This window comes from Convolutriloba macropyga, chromosome 1, assembly GCF_964194025.1.
Source record: "Convolutriloba macropyga chromosome 1, txConMacr16.3, whole genome shotgun sequence".
NCBI classification, from domain to species: domain Eukaryota; kingdom Metazoa; phylum Xenacoelomorpha; order Acoela; family Convolutidae; genus Convolutriloba; species Convolutriloba macropyga.
Genome location: NC_134468.1, coordinates 35,427,940 through 35,444,127, shown reverse-complemented (window position 1 = coordinate 35,444,127; position 16,188 = coordinate 35,427,940). Strand labels below are relative to the sequence as shown.

The window sequence follows — 16,188 nt, the reverse complement described above, 5'->3', positions numbered from 1 at the left end:
AAGGAGTTATCCCAGTATATACAATGAAGTAAACTATGAAGTTCATTTATTCAAGTACTATGATCTCTTGACCAAGAACCAAAACGGGTATTTTGCAATCAATTTCTCGTCGAAAAGTGTTAGAACTAAGTTTACAACACTGAAGTCGCTTCTGAAGCATACGCCGGAAACACTTCCAAAACACGAGTTTCCAAAAAAAACTTTCTAACGATTTCAATCTGTTTTTCAAACTCAAAGTTGATGAATAAAAAAGAGCATTTCAGACAAGGAGCTTAATGCGAGTGTTTCTCGATGTGAGTGTATCTGGGAAAATTTTCAACTGGTTGACAGTGAGATGGTTGAACGGCACATGGCCAAAATCTTGTCAGCATCTTTGTTTAATGACCCTCTGCCAGCTGAGTTTTTCAGAAGTTTCTGCGGTTCTAACATCGTCGATATTGTTAATATGATAAACAGTGCGATCACGAGTGGGATATTCCCGAGTATCTGAACAGAATGTATTATTAATTCTCTCCCGAAACCAGGCAAAGACAAAGAGACTCTTGTTAGCTATCGCCCTGTAGCGAATCCGAAATGGTCAGGAAAACTGCTAGAATGTATTGCACGGAATCAATTAACGACACATCTGGACGCCATTGGCAAATGACCCGTCATGCAATCAGCATACCGGAAAAGTCACTCTACAGAAACTGGCCTGATTTGGCGCTGAAATGTGATACGCAAAATGACATTTAGAAACAAATCCTTGTTGATTGTGTCGCTTGACCTCAGGAGCGCTTTTGATACAGTTGAGCGCCACCTCCTGATTGACATCTTGAAGAACTCTTTTGGTCTCGGCTGCGCTGTTGTATGTATCTTCGAGACAGAACAGTGAAAGTCCTAGTGGCAAATGTTTTATCAGATTCTATCGAGCAACCAACTGGTGTTCCTCAGGGGAGTATTCTAGGGCCTTTGCTCTTCCTAATTCTCTGTTTGAAGCACTTGACGCGATTGGGTGTCTCTATAATTTTTACGCTTACGATTCTCAATTTTTCTTTGAAATACATGAATGACGATTAACATCGAAATGTGAAGAGGTACTTAAATGTGTTGAGGAGTGTTTTGACTCTTTAAAGTTGAAGCTCAACAAAGACGAAACTGAGCTAATAGTCTTCCAACCCAACACTTTTGAAAAAGACTTCCCAAAAAAATTGCATTTTTTGGAGAACCTCTCATTGAGAAATCTTCAATCAAATTACTTGGTATTGGCTCGCTGAATATATGAATCTGAACAGCCAAATACGTTTCGTAACCAAAAATTGTTACTACTATCTCCGACAATTTCACTCTTTTCGACAATTCCTTGTCGAAAAGAGTGAAAAACCTTCAAAAAGTCCAGAATGCCGCAGTACGTTTTTTTGGAACACCTCGTTCAACAAGAACAACACAACTGATGAAAGAGCTGCAATAAATACCAATTAAACAGCGAATTCAGTTTAAAGTAGGCTCTCCTATGAACAGCATGAAAAACATTAATGCTCCAGCGTATCTGCAAAGTCTGTTTCGACTTAATGTGAACTCTGCTAACCCAAATAGGCGTGAAATTTTTCGAGTGCCAACTGGTAGAACAAATTTCCAAAAAACTGCTTTCGAGAACAGTGGATGCCTGTTCTGGAATGGCTTGCCGAGTTATCTTAGAAACGAACTAAATTACAAAGTGTTCAAGCAGATGCTAAAAAGGATGCTTTTTTGCCTAGCCTACTGATTCTATTGATGCACTTTTGAGATCAGAAAAAGTGCTAAAGCCTCCATCATCATCATGTTTCAATATTTCTCAATTTATTGCAATACTGATCAGTATATCGCAATATTTCAAACGAAGCAAGTATATTTTCATATGAAGAAAAAAAAGAACATTTTCTAGTTGACTGCTCACATTTAATATTCTAATAAAGTTTTTATTATTTGAGAAATCCCTTGCAAATGTTGTTGTTTAAGAATTTGGGAGAGTTTTTCTTAATGAACTCTCCTTGTCTATTGTTTACATTATAATAGCAGAATAGCAATTTAAGCGATTCATTGTTTTCATGGCTTTTCTAGTACTATGTTGAGATTAATAGGCAATTATGATAAAATGAAGAATTAAATACAGCTGCTGACTCAAAATAGATCGTAAATATTTCGAACAAGACAATTGAACAAAACTTCAACAATCCAAAAACGGGATGAACGTTTCTATTTCAACTTATTAAACCAAGTTATTATTTTTTCATATGAAAGTGTAAGAGGTCGAAGAGAGTAAAAAATCAGAAGACTGTGTTGAAATATGGTCTGTTGAACAATCAGAGCGCTCGTTGCCTATTTCAATGTATTTTATCTAACTTTTCTGAAAAAAATTACTCTAATTGGTAAATTGGTATTGTTGAAAGCTCTGATTGCTTTCTAAATTTAGCAACTCGGCATTGTAATATATATAAGGACTTTTGAGGTAATTATGTCTAAAAATCAGCCAAGCTGAACAGAAAGTAGTTTTCACTTGAATTTTCCTTTCTTCCCTTTATGTGATTATTTCGATAAGGTCCCAATCAAACTAATCGCACCTTTGAACTGCGAAGTACTTTCACAACTATAAAGCTTTCACATCCTCTCATCTCAAAGCTATGCCTAAAAGGAGTCTATAATTCTTCGCTTATTTAACCTCTCTCACATTCCATAAGCATATTTTTACAATAATGAGTTTCTGCTCCAGTTTTATCGATTGGAATTCGCCGCGAATTTGCGTACTTTTTACATGAGAGTATTCATCCCCTTTTGAATTTCTTTGAGGTTACCTCCTTGGGGTTAATGGAGATCGCAATTTTGGCTTAATGATAACTTAGCAACATTTTTCTAGCAACATAGTCACGTCTGGCATTTTCAGGTGAGAATAGTATATTTGTTTAACGTTCGTTTTTATATTAAGGTCACTCAAATTAGAGTCAAAAATGACCGTATCGTCCTAAATCAAAAGAAAAATTATCAACCAACTTTACTACCAAAAAACTTGAATCAAATATCATACAGGTAATCGTCACGGTCTCCATTTTTTTATATAACACTGAGGGGATAAGAAAGAGAGACATTTTTTGTTTTTTTTTAATCATCTTTGGCCGATTTGACTGGATCTACTAATCTTCTTAAGACAAGAAAGATTTTGCTATGAGGTCAAAATTACGATCAATGCTTTGATGTAATCATTAAGAATTGTTGTTTTCTCTTAAGATGTTCCGTTCATCAAAGAAGTAATTGAAATATTGCAAATTTTTGGTCGATTTTATCAATCAAGGCTGCTTCTCTTAATTGGAAGCTAACAGTTCTTGTTCGTTCAAACCTTATTATATAAAGAAGTAGACGTGCGTACAAAAAGCTAACAATTTTCAACCGTTTCAAGTTGCTCATTAGTATTTTTTTGTTCTAATGATTACTGAAATTTCTGTAATGTAACTTGCAAATGATACTATTCGGAGCAAATTTTGGTTTGTGTTATCTTTAAAGCCGTACTCTATTAAACAACACAGAAAAAGGTCAGAGAAAAATAAGATTGGATATTCATTACTCTAAGCAAAAATAATGGTTGGTAGCTAAAACAATAATTGCTTTGTAATTCAGCGGTACATTATAGTACAATTTTTTTCTTAGCAAACGATTTTTGAGAATCAATTATACACGAAATTTTACTTGAGTTGCAGTAATTTGTCGCACAAAAAAGTCCTTGGTGGCACCAATGCTGAATAAAAGTCTCTTTTTTTAATTCTTTTTGATGAAATCAATTTAAATAAATATTTTTATCCACCTGATTCTGTAATTTTACTAAATAGTTGAACAAGTGCAAGCAAATAAGTCAAGTCGAGGCGTTCAAAAAAAAGTGAAAAGTATCGCTGTATTAATTTAAAGCTAGAATATAGGTCTTCCTTTGAAATAAACAAATAAATATAATCCGAATGAATTCTTTTGTCTCACCGGTTGTACAAAACACCCAAATGTTTGCACGTTTTGATCCCATTTCTGTTATTAAATGATGTACCAATTTTTAGCGTTTTTTCTGCAATTCCTTGAAAGTTAACGTAAGAACGGACGCATAGACAGTTCTTTTATTGGGACATTGCAATTGAACTATAAAACAATTATTTGAATTAATTTCTTTTAGACGGTAGATAAATTTCATTTAACAAATACAGGTTCCTGTGATCAGTTTCTCCAGCTCAACTATTTTCCCACTCATCAAAACCTTAAAAAGATTTTTTTCCACCTTGTATATTCCAGGAACGCATAATAGATTTTTGGGGCATCATCTGTTACTGGTCTCACATTTTATGTCAAATGATCTCTCGTGTAATCCTTTTTGGCCTTCAAGGTTTTTTTTGCACGAAAGAGCATAGTGGTAATAAAGATATAATTTTTTTCAGTGATTGGTATCAACGATTGATTTTTTCATCTGACATTTGGTTCTCAAAACGTTAAAAACGTGCCATGATAGAAATAATTATTTGAATTTTTGTTGATCACATGTTGTAGTCTATACAAATTTTTAATATTTGTTATAGATCAAGTTGAAAATTTATAAAGTAAAGTCATTAGTAATTTATCTGGAATGTTATTTCACAAATGATTGAACAGTCTATGGGAAAAAATCTAAAACAAAAAAAACTTACACGTAAGTATGTGAAGTAAACAGTAAAGTTGTGAATGAAAACAAATAAAATAATTGTTTTGTAATTTATGTGAAAACACAACTTTTTGCTGCTGATTTAAGTAAAACTTTAGGAGTTTGGTTAACAATCTGAAAGACATAAGCTTTAACGTGTGACACCAGTTTAATTTCTTCTTTGACTTTTTCCATTACAAGGTATAAAATAATACAAGCACTTCCCCTAAGTTGTTTTTTAGCAAGTCGCTGTAATAATTGGATAAAGACAAAAAAGATAAATTTGAATAAAGACAATATGTCTATTTTTGTTCCGACCCCACTTGTGGGGGGGAGGAACTATATACTCAAATGGGTTTTTTGTTCAGACAATTTTGACCGATCGATATATTCATCGTAGAGAAATGTGAGCGGGATCATTAAAAAGCTCATCCAGCGTAGAATTCAAAATTTAAAAGATTTTTTCGAATTTCATTGTTTTCTTTTGAAGAGTTATCCAGGTGTCAAGTTTCATGTGAACACGGGATATTCGGTTCACATTTATTCACTTTTACCGAAATTTTTGTTCAATTACCATTGTTCCTATGAAAATTTTAATTCAAAATTACATTTCACGCCACAAATTAAATCCAATTTCTGTTCATCTTAGACGAAAAGCAATAAAAAGACTAGTTCTGGAATCATAGGGAAGTTTACTATAGAAAATCGAATTCTCTTTTTTTAAATTTTGAAAATTTGTTTGTTTTTTTTTAACTCAGCTAGAGACTAATCACTTTCCATACAGAAGTTTCGTTAATGACAAACTTCATTTACAGTCAAATGAAGCCCAATGAACAAAAACTTAGTTTCCAAGTGATCGCTCATGTTTTTTTTATTCGTATCTCAGTTTTCGTAATTATAAATGAAATTTTGATTTTTCTCTAGGTTTTACTAAATTTTTGGATTCCTATAGCATAAATTTGAAATAGGTTTCCCACTGAGCATTGAGCGAACCTAGCTAGCGCATTGAGTGGACAGCTAATGGCTGTTAAGACTTTGAAAACAAAATTTTCGATTTTTTTATATTGTTTATTCATAAACTTGTTTTGTGAGCTGTAAGTCAGTCTCACTAATGGCAGGAACTCCCTCTTTCCTACTGCAACCAAAACTGATCTCATAAGCGGTTTTATTTTATAAAAATTGGTTATATGACTTCAATGTCACAAGATTTGAATGTTTGAATGTTTTTTTTTTAATTTTTGGACTTTTCGTATTATCTGTTCCTTTTGAGATCTTATCGCGTTATCCTAATATTGATGGCTCTCATTGGTTTTAGCAAAGACGTTCAACGGATTACAGTTAAATTTTTCAGAAAAAAAACTTATGGTTCAAATGTCTGCAACATTTTCTTCTCGCACTCTTCTACAGAAATTTTTTGTTTTTGCCTGTGTTCGTTTTTTTCATAGTTATAAGACTTATTGTGATTTTTTATTGATTGCCTATGCAGAAAAAACATCCTTGTCTTTGCATCGAGGCATAATTTAGCGTATTTATTGACTTCCGTTGAAAGCTATTGAATTTAAAAACTGTAAAAAATTTTTTTATTTTTTTTAACATAGCTCAATCTTAAGCCTATTTTTGTGAATTGTAAGTCAATCTTAATATTTAAAGACACATTTTTTTTATTTTAACGAAATTTTAAATAGTTGGCGGTTTTATCTTCTAACTATTGGTTTTTTTTACTTCGATGACCGAGTTTTACATAATTTTTTGTTTTTGTTTTTTTTCATATTTTTAGTTCCATTTGAAATCTGATTATATTATCCTAAAATTGATAGTTTTCATTGGCTTACAAAAAACGTTTAATGGATCGTAGAAAAACTTTTCAGAGAAAAACTTGTGGTTTAAATGGCTTTGACATTTTCTTCTCGCACTTTTCCGCAGAATTTTTGGATTTTGTCAGTATTTAATGTTGTTTTCATAGCTAATGACATGTTGCAATGTCTTATTGATAAATTTTGAGTGTCCAACATTTTTTGTCAATTTTAGGCGTAATTTATTGTATTTAATTGCGTTCGTCGAAAGCAATTGAGTTTTATGACGATATCATGGGTTTACTAAAAAATTTCGTTGTCTTAATGACTTTTTCATTGCCATACAACTTATTGTGATGAGTTATCGATGTCCTATGAATGAAAAATATTGATTTTCCATCGAGGAAAAACATAGAGTGTTTATGTAATTCCATTGAAAGCTATTGACTTTAATGGCTTTGATACTAATGGTTTCTTTAATAAATTCAATCTTTTTAAAATATTTGGTTAACTTTGTTGTTTTTCAACTCATTTTTTAACAACAAAAACAATCCCATTGCTGTTAAGCAAAAAAATTTTACCAAAAAGTTCATTCTTTAAAGTCTTTGACACTTTTCGCTTAGTTTTTTCGATATTGCTCTTTTGCTTTTTTTATTCTTTAGGTAGCCGTAAAATGCTGACCGGTCTCATAAACTTGTAATTGAGGATTGAATGAATTATCTTAACCAAAGCAGTCGGATAATAGCGAATAGTCTTAAAGTTTAGGATGTTTTCCTTTTTTACGATTTTAAAGGATTTTTCAATTTTTTCAAATTCTGTTGTTCTTTTCGTAGTAATTGCCGAGTAATTGAATGTTGTTACCCGAAGCAGAACTTCAAAAATTAACATTTCTACTGATATTATGTCGTAACTGATGTTTTGTTTGGTGGACAAGATGCGTTTTCACAAAAATTTTTCGGTTGGTGTATTTGTGTTTCTTTTTTTTTCTTTTATCACATTCAGGTAATAACAGATCTCAAGGATTTTCGAATGTGGCGCAAATGGGCTTATTTATTCTTTCAGTATAACTGTAGCTGGTTTAGTATAAATAGAAACTGAAATAAAAACACATAAGTTCCAGACAATAGCTAACGATTTCAATGATTTCAATAATTTGTGTTTTTGCAAATTTTTCGTAATTTTTTCGAGATTTTGCGCGTCTTTAGTCCATTCAGATGGCTTAGTCTAACCAAAGACAGGTCCCATTGGTTTCAGAATGACTTTGTAGTAAATTTATCTAGAATTATTTCGTTATAAGCTAAAGGTTTTTTATACTTTTGAAATTAATTGTTTTAAAAAAATTTGATTGATTTTTGATTTTAACCTCATTTTTTCTTTTCTTTGTCAAATTGTTACCTAGTCTCATTAAAAAAAATATCCATCTGCTGTTTAGTTAGGAAAAACTAAATTTGCGTAGTGGATGTTTTATCTGATTGCATGTTGACAGGTGCTTTTAAATTTAGAAATTGGGTTTCTGCCGTGAAATTTTTATTTTTCCGTATTTTGTTGTTTGTTGTTTTTTCTCGTAGTCTTTTCAATGGCAGATCTCGTGAGCACTGTAATGAGGCATTGCATTATGTATTTCAATTAGTAGTTAGATTTTGTAACAATTTTTTAAAACTCAAACATCTTCTTTTGTTATCTCTTCATTTGGTTGACAATTAAGTCAAAACTGTAGATGAGCTCGGTTCGGAACATCATGGCAAACGCACAATAACGAACCTCCTTGTTTGATTCTATAATAATGATAAAAAATACGTAACATTGAAAAACTGTTGTCGGTAGTTGCTCCTATTGTTCCCAAATAAGTAGTTTTCATTGATCAAAAATCACACTCTAAAATTGCCCAACTCAAAGCAATATTTGAGTACTCTTGTTGAATGTAGCTTCCTTTTACATAGTTTTAGTAGTGCTCATAACGCATGCGGTTTTTAGATTGTTGTTTAATAAAGACATTTTTTTATTATGGGTCAAAGTTATACGTTTTTTTCTAATCAACAGAAAACCAAGAATAAAATGAGAACTCAATAAAGCAACCAATTATTAAATTTTGAAAACTATCTTTTTCTCTGCCGAGAATTTTCAGTTGCGCAAGTTTGATGCTTTGATTTAAATCTAAATATAGTTTTGAATTTGGTTAACTTTTTCTTGGAACGAGGTACAAATGACTATTAAGCTACTGAAGCTGAATTGATTTGATTAACAGAAGTGTACTGCTGGATAAAAATACTTCTTATAAGATAGGGAATTACAGAAAAATGAACTAACTTAGTCATGCGAAATAACTGTCACAGAGAGTCAGCCATTAAGAAAAATATAAGTTTTACCATGAGCCAGTTTACAAATGTCAAAATGGTGAGCTTTAACAACAGATTGTTTTAAAGCAGTAGTCATTGTTCAAAAATTGGAATTTTTTGGATTCTAAAATTGAATGAGCTTCGAATATAAGACAAATTTTTTTCTAGTTTCCTCCCTGAGTATTAAAAAAGTATTCTTTAGTACTTGGCGAGAGGATTCATGGTTTTGTGAGCGCATTTCAGTTTTTTTATGTGGGGCCAGAAGTTGAGTAATTATAGTTGAGCAATTGGTTTGGAATTAAGTGTTAAATCCAGTGAATCAAAAATTTGGGTAATGACAGGAAGATTTTTGGAAACAAGATCTATATTTGATACTACACTAATCGTTAACCATGCCTGACATTCAGTCAGCATCAGGACTGATTCAGAACTTTTTCAGAGTAAAATTAACTTTCATTAGTAATTCAGAGAGTTTTCGGAATAGTTTCTGTATCGGAGCAGAGCAAAATTCAAAATCTCTGTTTTCTGAATTTTTCTTAATCAGAGGAAAATTTAGACTGAATTTCTGAATAAGCTCTGAATCAGAATGAAAATCAGAAACGAACCTCGACACCGCAGACAAACAAAAAAAACTTTCCCAGTGCTTTTTTAACCGTTTTTATTAGATTTTTGCGCAAAAAGCCGACAACTTGCGCTGATGAAAAGGAGTCACAATTTTGCTGTTGTTTTCTGCTGTTTAAAAGCAATGGTAAAACTTAGCTCGGCTGACGAATTTAGTTCAGAACGAATTGTCTTTTGTGCAATTTTAGTCATTATAATGACGATACTTTTTCATTAGCGATGCTTAGTGATGCACTAGGACTCTTTTTTAAAATAACCATCGCAGACCAAACAATTGAGAAAGATGTCGGCTATCAATAATCTCTCTAATTTTTCTCTTAGTTCACAATGAATTCTCGATTTTCAACACTAATTTTTCAAAAATTTCTTTTTGGTTAATGCTACAAATAGTTAGTTTTCTCGTTTTGATGTCATTGAAACCATGACTTTCACAAATACAGAACCAAGTTATTGATTACGTATAGTTAGTTTATAGCAGTGTATTATTTAGAATAGCCCAGTCAAGAGCACTGCATAGGTCGTCAATTGTCAAAAACATGAGACATTAAGACAGATCTATTCTCAATCTATTCATGTTTTATTTGTAGTTCAATCAAATTCATTTTAAAGCTTTTAGCAACTCGCCAATCTATCACAGGTCAATAATCCACTTCAGATTCAAGGTGGTTGTTTTCCAAAGCAGATAGCTAAAAATGTTTTAAATAATCTGTGGAAAATTATCACACGTTCACATCATCATTTTCTTGTAAAACTCGTAACGCTCGATGGTAACAAGGCGAACCTGATATTTTAGTTATGGAAAAGCTTGGTTGTAAAAAGTCAATTTTTATCTATTTACGCTGCGATTTGTAACAAATTGATTGAATAGAGAGGGTAAATTGAGGCACAGCAATGCTAGCAGGGCACTGAGGTTGATAAATTGAATTGTGTCTCGTGTTTGTTCTGTCGTCCGCTCTAATTGGCATTATCCCACAAAGTCCCTCCGAGTCAATTCTTTTCCAGCACAATAAGAATTACCCTAAAATACTACAAACTAATACCCAATCTATCGTTTAGCCCACCGCCTGTCATCTCCTTCAATCACTATAACCCCACCAATAAACGCTTTTGTAATCAAATGACAATTCAGTCTGTTGCCTCGCGAATCCACATTTTATCATATCTAATGTGTAGTTAACAATGCAGCTTTGCAAACTTCAAATAAATATTAAATATCGGAAATTTCGATTCAATGTTTGTTAAAATTCATGACAGTTAACTTTGAAAACAGTAGAATTCCATAAATTACAAAAATTTGTTTAAAGACGGTTTGCTTCAATGCAAACTTGATTTGGCGTTTAATCGCTGATTGATGATATTTAGAAGCCGTTATCAGAGAAAGAATTTTGTCCTTTCATATTGTTGAACCTCACAGTCAAACGGTAAAAAATACACAACTGAAAAATAAAATTTTTCTAACAGAAAATTATCAGCAATTTTTGATGTCTGTGTTTTAAGCACTCACCTTCAAAGAAAATGTGTTGTTTCTTCTTCCCGATTATCTAAAAAATTTTGCAAAATCTTTTATCTAACTTTCAAAAAACCATGGAACGGGCGGCTATCAATAATATTGCGATAACAAAGAAAAATTCGTCACAACATTCAATTGAGAAATTACAATCTCTTAAGTTACATTGAATTATTTTTACCATCTCTGTAAGGAAATTTTGCTTTATAAACTCTTCTCTACCTTTATCTGGCGTTGTATCTCTGTGATATATACAAAATCGTGACTTTTTTGTTCAGTCTACCAGATTTTTTGATAAACAAAATTAGACCATACAGTTTTCTGCTTGATTTATTTTGTCTAAACTTTTAACATTAAAATTTAAAAGCCCGCCAAATGGCAAGGTGGCAAATCTCTCATTCCTAAAAAATAATTGCAGCTTTCTTGTCGTCATTTTTTAAAAAAAAATTGCTCTTTTTCTGAGCCCAGACTACCTAGTTTTTGAAATCAGGTCATAGGCGAGAGGATACAAAACAAACTAACAGCTGTTAGGATACCCATTCTCCTCCGCCTATTACTATAATCCCAACAATTTAATTACAAGTCATCTCCTTACAAATGTCTTGAACAGAATGTACAGTGGAACAATTTTTTCTCAACGGAACAGTATTTTAAAGTGGTTTTATTTTGTTCAAAAACCATAAAAATTTCAACGTTTGCAATAACATCAATCCTAAAGCCAGAATGACAGAAGTTCACTGATCGAACCAAGGACTAGTAGAGTAGACCTAAAATGCTGGTAGCAAAAGTCTTGCTATTTTTCCCCGCATTTTAGAAATTTTCGCAGTGTTATAGAACATCTAGAGTAAAAAAAACAAAAGATGAATTAAAAGAATTTCCTACAATGCTTCATATCTTTTCTAAGCATTACGTCAAAACAAATATCACACGAAGTTTTCACAATGTACTACATCAATTAAAATCTAGAAAAACTATATGATCTCTGAGCTATTTTCGTTTTTGTTTCTTTTGAAAAATAGTTTTTCTTTGTAAATATAATCGTTTCAGATATAACCTTCCCTTATATATATATATATATATATATATATATATTAGGTCAAACAAAGTTTTCAAATCAATTGCTCAATTTTCGAATATATGTTGCGCTTTCTTCAATCAAATTGCGTCTGCCTACAGACCTATTGCTCAAATCACTGTTCCAAAAAATTCTACTCCAACCTGTTTGACGCTAGGTTCAGAATTTGAGTAGTGATTCATTATTTAACAACCGTGCAAAAAGAATTATCAAATTAAAATGAGCACTCCAAAAGTTAAAGTGAAATACTGGAATAGATTTCTTTTATATGACCTAGCAATTCTTTATAATCCTTTGCAGTACTTTATATTTCCCCTAACAATCTAGATTTCTTAGAGTTTTTTAGTTTTTTAGTTTATTCAAGGTTTTTTTTCTCGTTGATTTTTTAAAGAGAACCCTCGAATTTGTTTTCGGTATCTAGTCTGTTTCAGTTTAGACTGTTTCAAAAAAATTAGAATTAACTTTGATTTCCGTTTGATCAAGTCAATTCCGGGAGCAAAATCCACAAAAAAAGAGATTTGAGAACAACAATCGTTTTTTTTATTTTTTAAAGTGGAAACTGAATTAAAGTGCACGTCTTGTTAATAATTAAAAATTCAGCTGTTTTCAACATTAGATTTTGCTGTAAAACAAATTGTTTCACAACTCTTTGTTTTACTCTTATAAAGGCAAACAGAGGGCAATAGGCTTTAATATCTTTGTTTTCTCAACAACGTTATTTCTAAAAAAATTTTACCTAGTTAGCATGCATCATGTTTTCAATAAATATATTTCAAATAAATGTTTCATAAATTTCGCTTCCATAAATTTCAAATATTTCATTCAAGTTTTGTATTTGTGTCTGAAAAAAAAAGCTCTTGAAGTTGCTTTCAGAAAATTAGATAGTTGGTTTAAATTTTCGGAGACAAAAAAGTTATAACAAAGACTTTTGAAGTTTGTTTATGAATTTCATGAAATTGCAACAATCAGTTTTTTCAAAAACTCACATAAATAAGTACACCATTTTGTTGGATATCACTTTTATGGACTGTTCAAGCTAACTTATTTCAAATTAAAGCTTTAGCGGTTTTTGCCCTTAGTTCAAAAATATTTTTAACCCCATTTTAGCAATCAATAACTGAGCTCTTACGCATCCAGAAAAAACTTCCATTTTATTATCTGCAGATTGTATTATTCTTGCTTGTCTTTGATGTCTATTGGAACAAGTTCTGTTCATCAGAATTGCCCAATAATGCTTCAGTATATTTCTTGGGTCTGAGATGATACTTGTTGTTTGTCAACTTATTACAATTCAAAAAATTTGAATTGTATTGGGGCGCTGACTTTTTACCACTCGAAAAGGAGTATTGGAGAAGTCCTTTTTAATCAATTTTAGTGCAGTGAATTTTTTAGCGGGAAATGAAACTCGTGAAAAAATTTGGAGTGATTTTGTTGCTGAACAAAATGAAAAGTGAAGCAGAAAGAAAGTGGTTTTTTGTTCATATCCCTGTTTTCTAGAGAGCGAGAAATTGAGGTGAAAAAAAATTCTGTAAGCGAGCGAAATTTTTTGTTCACTTGCGTCATTTTAAAGCATTTTTTTTTTCAGTTTTTTTTGGTTAAGAGGTTTAGTTATGATTTTGTTTCAATTTTAGGCTCGTTTTGGCAGTAATTTGAAGGTTTCCGTAATTTCATATGAATTTTATGCTAATCAGTTTTTCATATATTTTGCTGATTTTCAGTCTTATTTTTGCGTTTTTGACGATTATTGTTTTAGTAGCTCAAATGAGTATTGAAGAGACTTCTTCTACTTGAGCAAATTTTAGATAACATTTGATTAAAGGTTTTTTGATATGGATCATTTTTTGTTGAGAAATATGACCAAAACTGGCAAAATTTGGAACTATTTTGCATAATATTTTGCGGTTTTTAGTTTTTTTCGGTTTTTTGACACATTTCTTAGCCTACTATGACTTGCCTATTGGTTTGCGAGCATCTGCATGCCCTATTGGATGAAGGGAACTTTTCTTTGGATATATATGCTTTTGTAATATTTAAAATTTATTGGATTTTTCCATTTTTTTAGTGTAAGTTGTTTTTAAGAGCTTTTTTTGTAATTTGGCCCCATAGTTTTTTTAAAGAATTCACATAAGTGGTTTTAGTAAGTACAAGTTGTTTTGATGAAGTAATTTTCCCAGAGATGGTTTTTTCGGGATCTCAAGTTATAACAAAATTTGATCAAAAATTTTTATCAATTATTAACAGATTTGATTTTATTGTTTTGAACTTTTTTGTTTTATGGTATTGTTTCAAGATAATCATAAATTAGAGGAGGCACGTTTTGTCTGATGAGTAGCTGGATGGCGTTCAAATGGATTTCCACTTCACGTTGCTTCCAGAATTCTTCGGGCTATGTTTTTTAAAGATCTATGCACACATTTTCACGATTTTGAAGTAAAATTGTAGTAGTGATTTTGTTCACGCAGAAACAAGAAGTGGAGCGAAAAACGCGAGTGGTTTTGCGGCATGAAATTTTTGAGTAGTGATCTTTTGTTCACGAGCAGCAGTTTCAGTTTCTTTTTAAACTGTTTTTTCGATCTTTTGGATTGGATTTTTTCCAAAAGGTTTTCCAAATCCATTCATAGTTCATTCTAGTCCTAGTTTTTTGTTTGATTCAAATATCCATCCCGCTACGGGTTTTTTGTATACATGTGGCATTTTTGCATAGATTTTCTGTTTTTTTATCTGATTTTTTTTAAAAAAAATGGTTTTCCAAGTTCACTGATAGTCCGTTTCAGGTCTAGTTTTTTGTTCAGTCAAGGAAAATTCTTTGAATTGTACGTCATGACTTGTCCTGCTATGGTTTTAAAGATGTGTTTACACATTTTCATTATTTTTGAAGTCAAATTGAAGTATTGATTTTAGTCACTCCGATACAGGAGCTGGAGCAAAAAAGCGAGTGGTTTTGCGACGTGAAACATTTCCTCTCTAATTTTAAAGTACAGTGAGAATACGGAATTTGAAAAAAATTCGCTTTCCCGGTGGTGATTTTTTGTTCACATGCGCCAATTTCTCTTTTTTTTCACTGTTTTTCAAATTTTTCGATAGGATTTTTTCTTATATGGTTTTCCCAATCTATTCATAGTTCATTCTAGGCCTAGTTTTTTGTTTGAACCAAATTGTTTTTCTTGCTTGTGGTTTTTTGTTCACATGCGGCATTTTGGCATTGATTTTCTGTTTTTTTTTTTAAATTTTTTCATCCAATTTTTTCAGAAACAGTTTTTCCCAGTTCACTCATAGTCTATTTTAGGTCTAATTTGTTGTAGAGTCGATAACAATTCTTTGAATTGTACGTCAGGACTTGTCATGCTATGTTTTTTGTTTTATTGAACAATGAAACAATTATTGCTGGAAATTATTTCAAGATTTACAAAATTAAAAAGATATGCAATTATAAGGGTCGCTATTAAGGGCGAAAACTGCTCCTTGCCCTTTTTTATGATTTATGAAGTTAATAACGTTTACTTGGTGTTTACGATAATTTCAGGTTATTGGGAAGCATTATCTTGAAATCAATTTTTCTGTCGAATATGCAGTCTTTTTTTAATTTTAATATTTCAAAATCAGTCACCTGTCACCTTTATGTAGATTTACGCTTTTGGAATCGAAACACCTTCTGGTTTTTTTTGAATAGGCATCTGTTTTGATTATTTGGAAAACATGTATGAACTAATATCGTTCAGAAAAAAATTTAAATTTCGTTTTATAAAAACATCTATTGATTCTCAAGTTGCAAGCTATTTTTGGTCATAGAATTCTAGAAATATATTTTGCGCATATTGTTAACACAATATAATTAAAGCTATATTTTTAAAGCAAAATTATAAAGTGTTTGTAGAGCAAATTTCTGATAGGATGCTGATTTAGTATAGAAGCATCAATAAAAATTGATTTCAGTTTCCAATTGTTTTCATTTTATTTGAAATTTAGAAATTACTACTTTATTAACGCAATTGAACAAGCGTAGTCGAAAATAACCAGAAATGCTTGAAATCTTGAAACTGTCAAAAATTCAGAGGAGAGATTTGTTCCCTTTTCATTTGCATACTAGCATAACGGATTCTCAACAGAATATTGATCTAATATGACCACGATCTAATTCGATGCATTGATTAATGCCCCATAATCGTTATGTTTTCAGTTTCTCGTTATCTGGC

The 16,188-nt window shown here is 31.5% G+C and overlaps 1 protein-coding gene across 12 annotated transcripts in view; it reads left to right on the top strand.

Annotated features, from left to right (window-relative positions):
- Window positions 1-16,188, top strand: part of LOC142338253 (uncharacterized) — a 71,171-nt gene that overhangs the window by 44,773 nt on the left and 10,210 nt on the right. Inside the window, exon 1 of one of the 12 annotated variants that reach the window (XM_075387935.1) lies at window positions 2,637-2,899. The exons of 6 other annotated variants lie outside the window; for them this stretch is intronic. The gene's annotated coding sequence lies outside the window, so the exon portion shown is untranslated. Of the gene's footprint in view, window positions 1-2,636; window positions 2,900-3,017; window positions 3,043-3,408; window positions 3,592-10,391; window positions 10,835-11,029; window positions 11,109-16,188 lie in introns of those variants that run through there. 5 more of the 12 variants (XM_075388014.1, XM_075387967.1, XM_075387983.1 and 2 more) reach the window with 5 other exon arrangements.